This window comes from Oncorhynchus masou, chromosome 27 (assembly GCF_036934945.1).
Source record: "Oncorhynchus masou masou isolate Uvic2021 chromosome 27, UVic_Omas_1.1, whole genome shotgun sequence".
Lineage (NCBI taxonomy): Eukaryota > Metazoa > Chordata > Actinopteri > Salmoniformes > Salmonidae > Oncorhynchus > Oncorhynchus masou.
The window spans coordinates 54,785,991-54,794,587 of record NC_088238.1 but is presented as its reverse complement, the minus strand read 5'-3'; the positions used below and the strand labels follow the sequence as shown (position 1 = coordinate 54,794,587).

The window sequence follows — 8,597 nt, the reverse complement described above, 5'->3', positions numbered from 1 at the left end:
CCCTGTTATGCCTGGCTCTGTCTCGGACACACCATCCAAGGACCTGTTATTGTGTGTGAAGTAGAGTTGGGTGGCTCTGTTCGTATGTGCCTAAGTGTGTCCGTGCATGATTGTGTCTGTGTATTGCACTTTCTTATCCCCATGGCTAAACACTGAACTGGACATTCTGTACTGTTGACTTCTGTGATTCGCCTGTACACACACAGACAGGGAGGTTACCACAAGCTGTAAGGAAGATAAATGGGATGATGTGATGTTACAGTGGTGAAATATATATATATCTTTAAATTGGGTCGTCCTTTTGATAACCTGTACATCACTAGAGAATACAAAAGAAAAAAGGCTTTTACATGACACAACCAAAGTAACCAGATGTCAGCAAAGAAATGTAGCATTTAGCATAGCAATTGTGGGATGTCTCTTTGTACCCCGTAACCTTTGAACCATGGGGACCAACCACCCAGCTGTTCTGTTGGGGTCTCCTTCATTCCAGAGGGAACAAAACTCAACACATCCTCATGCCAATGCTGCTGACACACACCTGGGATCTAACATGCATCACACAGACACACACACTCCAATGAGGGTGCACGCACACATGCTAGCACACATGCTAGAGCACGCAAACATAAACATGCACACTGCCTCAGCAATGGGAATGATAAAATAGCCAGCTTGATGTCATAGACTAGACGTTACATAGTAAACAAATTATAAATCATCCAACCTGGTCTCATAGATTAGACGTTACATAGTAAGTGAATGATAAAATAGCAACAGCCATACCTTCAGACTACATCCAACTACTACTCCACACATCCAATACACATGCAAACACACAAAGTTGAAGATGCAGCATGTCTCACCACAGACACTCCCCACTTCCCAGTTGACTTCAACTTCTGAAACTCCAGAGAGTAGTTACTGGGAGGTGTGGAGTGGAGAAGAGAAAAGTGGAGAGGGAACCTCTGTGTACCAACCAGGACTGGACTGGACCCTGGAGACTAGTTACTGGGAGGTGTGGAGGACCTGACAGGTCAATATACAGTGCCTTGCGAAAGTATTCGGCCCCCTTGAACTTTGCGACCTTTTGCCACATTTCAGGCTTCAAACATAAAGATATAAAACTGTATTTTTTTGTGAAGAATCAACAACAAGTGGGACACAATCATGAAGTGGAACGACATTTATTGGATATTTCAAACTTTTTTAACAAATCAAAAACTGAAAAATTGGGCGTGCAAAATTATTCAGCCCCTTTACTTTCAGTGCAGCAAACTCTCTCCAGAAGTTCAGTGAGGATCTCTGAATGATCCATTGTTGACCTAAATGACTAATGATGATAAATACAATCCACCTGTGTGTTATCAAGTCTCCGTATAAATGCACCTGCACTGTGATAGTCTCAGAGGTTCGTTAAAAGCGCAGAGAGCATCATGAAGAACAAGGAACACACCAGGCAGGTCCGAGATACTGTTGTGAAGAAGTTTAAAGCCAGATTTGGATACAAAAAGATTTCTCAAGCTTTAAACATCCCAAGGAGCACTGTGCAAGTGATAATATTGAAATGGAAGGAGTATCAGACCACTGCAAATCTACCAAGACCTGGCCGTCCCTCTAAACTTTCAGCTCATACAAGGAGAAGACTGATCAGAGATGCAGCCAAGAGGCCCATGATCACTCTGGATGAACTGCAGAGATCTACAGCTGAGGTGGGAGACTCTGTCCATAGGACAACAATCAGTCGTATATTGCACAAATCTGGCCTTTATGGAAGAGTGGCAAGACGAAAGCCATTTCTTAAAGATATCCATAAAAAGTGTCATTTAAAGTTTGCCACAAGCCACCTGGGAGACACACCAAACATGTGGAAGAAGGTGCTCTGGTCAGATGAAACCAAAATTGAACTTTTTGGCAACAATGCAAAACGTTATGTTTGGCGTAAAAGCAACACCGCTCATCACCCTGAACACACCATACCCACTGTCAAACATGGTGGTGGCAGCATCATGGTTTGGGCCTGCTTTTCTTCAGCAGGGACAGGGAAGATGGTTAAAATTGATGGGAAGATGGATGGAGCTAAATACAGGACCATTCTGGAAGAAAACCTGATGGAGTCTGCAAAAGACCTGAGACTGGGACGGAGATTTGTCTTCCAACAAGACAATGATCCAAAACATAAAGCAAAATCTACAATGGAATGGTTCAAAAATAAACATATCCAGGTGTTAGAATGGCCAAGTCAAAGTCCAGACCTGAATCCAATCGAGAATCTGTGGGAAGAACTGAAAACTGCTGTTCACAAATGCTCTCCATCCAACCTCACTGAGCTCGAGCTGTTTTGCAAGGAGGAATGGGAAAAAATTTCAGTCTCTCGATGTGCAAAACTGATAGAGACATACCCCATGTGACTTACAGCTGTAATCGCAGCAAAAGGTGGCGCTACAAAGTATTAACTTAAGGGGGCTGAATAATTTTGCACGCCCAATTTTTCAGTTTTTGATTTGTTAAAAAAGTTTGAAATATCCAATAAATGTCGTTCCACTTCATGATTGTGTCCCACTTGTTGTTGATTCTTCACAAAAAAATACAGTTTTATATCTTTATGTTTGAAGCCTGAAATGTGGCAAAAGGTCGCAAAGTTCAAGGGGGCCGAATACTTTCGCAAGGCACTGTATACACACACACAATTAATAATAGACCTGTATGTTCAAAGAGCATAGGTCTTCTGAGAGTTGTTGGGTAATAGGGAGATATACGGTAAAGGGAGAGAGGGAGAGAGGGAGAGAGAGGGAGAGTGAGGGGAGAGCGGGAGAGGGAGAGGGAGAGCGGGAGAGGGAGAGGGAGTGGGAGAGGGAGTGGGCGAGGGAGAGAGAGGGAGAGTGACGGGGAGAGCGGGAGAGGGAGAGGGGTTGGGAGAGGGAGTGGGAGAGCGGGAGAGGGAGGGGGAGAGGGAGAGGGGGTGGGAGAGGGAGAGAGGTAAAAGAGCATAGAAAGAAGGAGGAAAGAGATAGAGAGTTAGAAAGAGAGCGATAGAGGGAGAGAAGGTCCCAGCCCAGTCCAGCTCTCTGTCCCTGCAGGCCTGCACAGTTTCCCGGGCAGGGAGCGAGGGAGGAAGGGAGGCAGGGAGTGAGGGAGGGAGGCAGGAGAGAGAAGTAGAGTGGTGGGAGAATGGGTTGCAGCGGTGGGGGCCAGCAAGGTCTCCGCCACGGCAGAAACAAAGCAATTATGAAACCCTCTCTCCATCTCTTGATCCCCTCCATCCCATCTAGAATATAAATAAATGTCCAATCCCCCCGGAGCCCTCGCCAGAGAGGGTAAAGCCAGACCCCCCGGAGCCCTCGCCAGAGAGGGGAAAGCCAGACCCCCCGGAGCCCTCGCCAGAGAGGGTAAAGTTTAACACTAAAGGAGAGGAGAGAAAGAAAGATGAGGGCGTCAGAGTGAGTGTCCGGGGGTCAGAAGAGAGGGAACCCCTTGTCTCTGGTGTCAGAGTGAGTGTTCGGTGGTCAGAAGAGAGGGAACACATTCCTCCAGCATGGGGTGAGTACTGCGGCGATGACAGAGGGGATGCCATGTCATCCCAGCTGTGATTTAGATACAGACCACAACCACCATTTGTCTGTGAGAGAGTTTATCGTTGTTCCCATCGCTGTGGCTGGGAGTGTGTATGTGTGTGTGAGTGTGTGTGTGTGTGTGTGTGTGTGTGTGTGTGTGTGCGTGCATCCGTGCGTGCGTGCGTGCCTGCGTGAGTGTGTGTGTGCGTGCGTGCGCACGCGTGCGGGTGTGTCATCTAGATTACATTACTTTAAGTGTGTGGCATGGAATACGATCTAGGACTATAATTGACTGTGCATAATGGAACAATCTCCCAACGTAATTCTTTCTGAGTGAAACTTTTACACTGAAGAAAAATCAAGCAGACGAAAAAGAACTTAAGTGGTCCACTGTCTCAGAACGGGTGGCTTTACCTCCCCATGGTTAACATCCACTCACAGCCCAAGACCTTTCAACATTCAGGCTTGTTTTTCCCAGATTTGCCACCAGACTATATTTATTGTCCTTTATTGAGAGTTAGCGATGGTGTTGGCGGGAATTGATGTAACCCTGCTGGATATGTCTAATCTCTCTTCCCTCCCTCTTTGGCAGCTCTTAGCTCATTGGACCATTCGCAATAAGCGTGGGCCCGCTTTTACACATCGTCCGGTGCGCGCCCATGGTAACTAATGTAAATAAACACAGCAAAAGTCGTCAGTGGCTCCCAGGAAAGGGGATTTCTGCGGAGTGAAGCCTGTCTTAGCTGGGGTCGTGGGAGTCTGTGTCGGACCCTGGGAGGGAGGTTCCTCTAAAAAAAAAAGGAAAACATCTGTATTAAGTCAAAAGAGATAAACCCTGGTCAGCATCAGCTCTGATCTCTAACCTTTAAGAGTGGACTATCCTGATTGGCCCAAACCCTGTGAGGACTGGAGTCTGTATGGAGGAGGCTTGGAGCTTCCTTGCTGGTCAGTTTCCTTCTTAAACTCTGGAGACACCATGTGTGTCCTCTCTCTCTCTTTCTGTCTGCCGACTGTCTCTTTTCTATTTCTCACTAATTTTATAAGAATAGACTATGGGGCTTCTCCCTCTGTTCCTAACTCACCACCGAGCTTCATCAGAGGACATCAACATTGGCCCTCTGCACATGTTGATACTAGGTCTGCCTGAGACTGGACTCTCGTTTCTCCTTATCGGCTGAGTATCTCTTCAGTCCTGGAGGCTTATCTGTGACGTCGGCAAGTCACATATCAGAGGCTTCCATCACAGTAGAATACCTGATGCTGGGGACTACTTTGTTGTTTGTTCTGACTATACAGTATGGCCGCTACAACACTTTCTGGTCGGTTCTGGTCTTAGTCATTCTGCATTAAAATGGTTCTGGTCTGTTAGTCATTCTGCATTAAAATGGTTCTGGTCTGTTAGTCATTCTGCATTAAAACGGTTCTGGTCTTAGTCATTCTGCATTAAAACGGTTCTGGTCTGTCAGTCATTCTGCATTAAAACGGTTCTGGTCTGTCAGTCATTCTGCATTAAAATGGTTCTGGTCTGTTAGTCATTCTGCATTAAAATGGTTCTGGTCTGTTAGTCATTCTGCATTAAAATGGTTCTGGTCTGTCAGTCATTCTGCATTAAAACGGTTCTGGTCTTAGTCATTCTGCATTAAAACGGTTCTGGTCTTAGTCATTCTGCATTAAAACGGTTCTGGTCTTAGTCATTCTGCATTAAAACGGTTCTGGTCTTAGTCATTCTGCATTAAAACGGTTCTGGTCTTAGTCATTCTGCATTAAAACGGTTCTGGTCTGTCAGTCATTCTGCATTAAAACGGTTCTGGTCTGTTAGTCATTCTGCATTAAAACGGTTCTGGTCTCTTAGTCATTCTGCATTAAAACGGTTCTGGTCTGTCAGTCATTCTGCATTAAAACGGTTCTGGTCTGTCAGTCATTCTGCATTAAAACGGTTCTGGTCTGTTAGTCATTCTGCATTAAAATGGTTCTGGTCTTAGTCATTCTGCATTAAAACGGTTCTGGTCTGTTAGTCATTCTGCATTAAAACGGTTCTGGTCTTAGTCATTCTGCATTAAAACGGTTCTGGTCTTAGTCATTCTGCATTAAAACGGTTCTGGTCTTAGTCATTCTGCATTAAAACGGTTCTGGTCTGTCAGTCATTCTGCATTAAAACGGTTCTGGTCTTAGTCATTCTGCATTAAAACGGTTCTGGTCTGTCAGTCATTCTGCATTAAAACGGTTCTGGTCTGTTAGTCATTCTGCATTAAAATGGTTCTGGTCTCTTAGTCATTCTGCATTAAAACGGTTCTGGTCTGTTAGTCATTCTGCATTAAAACGGTTCTGGTCTGTCAGTCATTCTGCATTAAAACGGTTCTGGTCTGTTAGTCATTCTGCATTAAAATGGTTCTGGTCTCTTAGTCATTCTGCATTAAAACGGTTCTGGTCTGTCAGTCATTCTGCATTAAAACGGTTCTGGTCTGTTAGTCATTCTGCATTAAAACGGTTCTGGTCTGTCAGTCATTCTGCATTAAAACGGTTCTGGTCTGTCAGTCATTCTGCATTAAAACGGTTCTGGTCTGTCAGTCATTCTGCATTAAAACGGTTCTGGTCTGTCAGTCATTCTGCATTAAAACGGTTCTGGTCTGTCAGTCATTCTGCATTAAAACGGTTCTGGTCTGTCAGTCATTCTGCATTAAAACGGTTCTGGTCTGTCAGTCATTCTGCATTAAAACGGTTCTGGTCTGTTAGTCATTCTGCATTAAAACGGTTCTGGTCTGTTAGTCATTCTGCATTAAAACGGTTCTGGTCTTAGTCATTCTGCATTAAAACGGTTCTGGTCTGTTAGTCATTCTGCATTAAAACGGTTCTGGTCTGTTAGTCATTCTGCATTAAAACGGTTCTGGTCTGTTAGTCATTCTGCATTAAAACGGTTCTGGTCTGTCAGTCATTCTGCATTAAAATGGGTCTGGTCTGTTAGTCATTCTGCATTAAAACGGGTCTGGTCTGTTAGTCATTCTGCATTAAAACGGTTCTGGTCTGTTAGTCATTCTGCATTAAAACGGTTCTGGTCTGTTAGTCATTCTGCATTAAAACGGTTCTGGTCTGTTAGTCATTCTGCATTAAAACCCAACAGTCTGTTTTTGTTATCTTTGTTCCTGAGGAATTTCTTTTGATTTGTGGGTCCTTTGCTGGTTGTTTTAGTGCAGATGTCTGTGCGTATTTTGATTGGTGTGGAGAACTCTTTGATTGTATGAAAGGGCTGAGTGTGTTAATGACACAGTGTGTTGATATACCAGCTGATAAATTTATGGGGTGTGTGTTTACTGGAGCAGTGTCTTAGCCAATGGGGTGCTTTTGACCAGAGGAATGCACAGATCAGAGCAATGTGAAGAAGTTCAGGGCTGTGAGGGTTGGTGCAAAGCTCTGGTCCTCAAGTTAGGTCATTGGTCAATGTTGAGTGGTTCAGGTCAATTATTCAACCTTCTGCACTTGGTCAGATTGAGGAGATAATGGTCAACATTTAATACAGAAAATAGAGTAACCTCAGAGTGCAGTCTGTCATGCACTCTGCCCTCTAGTGGTAACAAACCAGAATTTCCAGTTAATAGTGTATAGAATAATAATAGTATAATAACAAATGTAATTGTTCTAACAGTTAACCAGTGGTGTAAAGTACTTAAGTAAAAATACTTCAAAGTACTACTTAAGTAATTTTGGGGGGTTGTGTGTATTTTACTTGACTATTTATATTTTTGACAACTTTTACTTTTACTTCACTACATTCCAAAAGAAAATAATGCACTTTTCACTCCATACATTTTCCCTGACACCCAAAAGTACTCATTACATTTTGAATGCTTAGCAGGACAGAAAAATGGTCCAATTGACGCACTTATCAAGAGAACAGCCCTGGTCCTACTGTCTCTGATCTGGCGTACTCACTAAACACAAGTTCTTGGTTTGTAAATTATGTCCGGGTGTTGGAGTGTGCCCCTGTTTATCCGTAAAAAAACAAACATGCATCATCTTGCCAACTGGGTTGCTTATTACAAGGAATTTGAAATGATTTATACTTTTACTTTTGATACTTAAGTATATTTAGCAACTACAATTACTTTTGATACTTAAGTATATTTAAAAGCAAATACTTTTAGACTTTTAATCAAATATTTTATCTGGTGACTTTCACTTTATATTAAGGTATCTTTACTTTTACTTAAGTATGACAGATGGGTACTTGTTTCACCACTGGAGTTAACCATTAGAATGTTGGTTCTAAACGCTCATTATTCCGTCACCAAGGACAACACCGTTTATAGCTACTCTTCCCATTCCAAATATTCACTTCAGCTCGTTCAGTTCCTTTTTGCCCGCTAGCGCCACTTGTCACGAACACAGGCCTGTTTCCAGGATGGCCACTGCTAGCTACAACTACATGTACAGCTCCAACCCACCTTTCACAGCCCTGATTGAATACACACATACCGTTGCCCTTTATAAAAGAGAAGAGAGCTAAAGGGGTCTAACCATCTGATTAATGGCTGAGTCACAGGCTTCATTTGGGTTAGGCCTGCGAGCCACGCTGGGAAGTCATGACTTTATCATGGGAATATGTAAGCAACAGGCCATGTGCTTATCATCACAGGGGAAAGACACTCGTCCAGAGAGGAGGGGGATGAGGAGGGGGATGAGGAAGAGGAGCAGGGGCATGAGGAGGGGGGTGAGGAGGGGGGTGAGGAAGGGGGTGGGGAGGGGGGATGAGGAGGGGAGGTGAGGAGGAGGGGGTGAGGAGGAGGAGGAGGGGGTGAGGAGGGGGATGAGGAGTAGGGGGGTGAGGAGGGGGATGAGGAGGGGGGTGAGGAGGAGGAGGGGGAGGGGGATGAATAGGCAAAGTTAGAAGTTACATATCTGATCTAATGTATGTCCCTCAAGAGACAGTTTCATGTCTCACACACACACACACACACACACACACACACACACACACACACACACACACACACACACACACACACACACACACACACACACACACACACACACACACACACACACACA

General features: G+C 44.3%; 1 protein-coding gene across 1 annotated transcript in view; it reads left to right on the top strand.

Moving 5' to 3' along the window:
• The first annotated feature begins 4,317 nt into the window (after positions 1–4,317).
• LOC135516427 (cGMP-specific 3',5'-cyclic phosphodiesterase-like) overlaps positions 4,318–8,597 on the top strand; it is a 111,737-nt gene continuing 107,457 nt past the window's right edge. The window contains exon 1 of the mRNA XM_064940741.1: positions 4,318–4,499. The gene's annotated coding sequence lies outside the window, so the exon portion shown is untranslated. The remainder of the gene's footprint in view (positions 4,500–8,597) is intronic.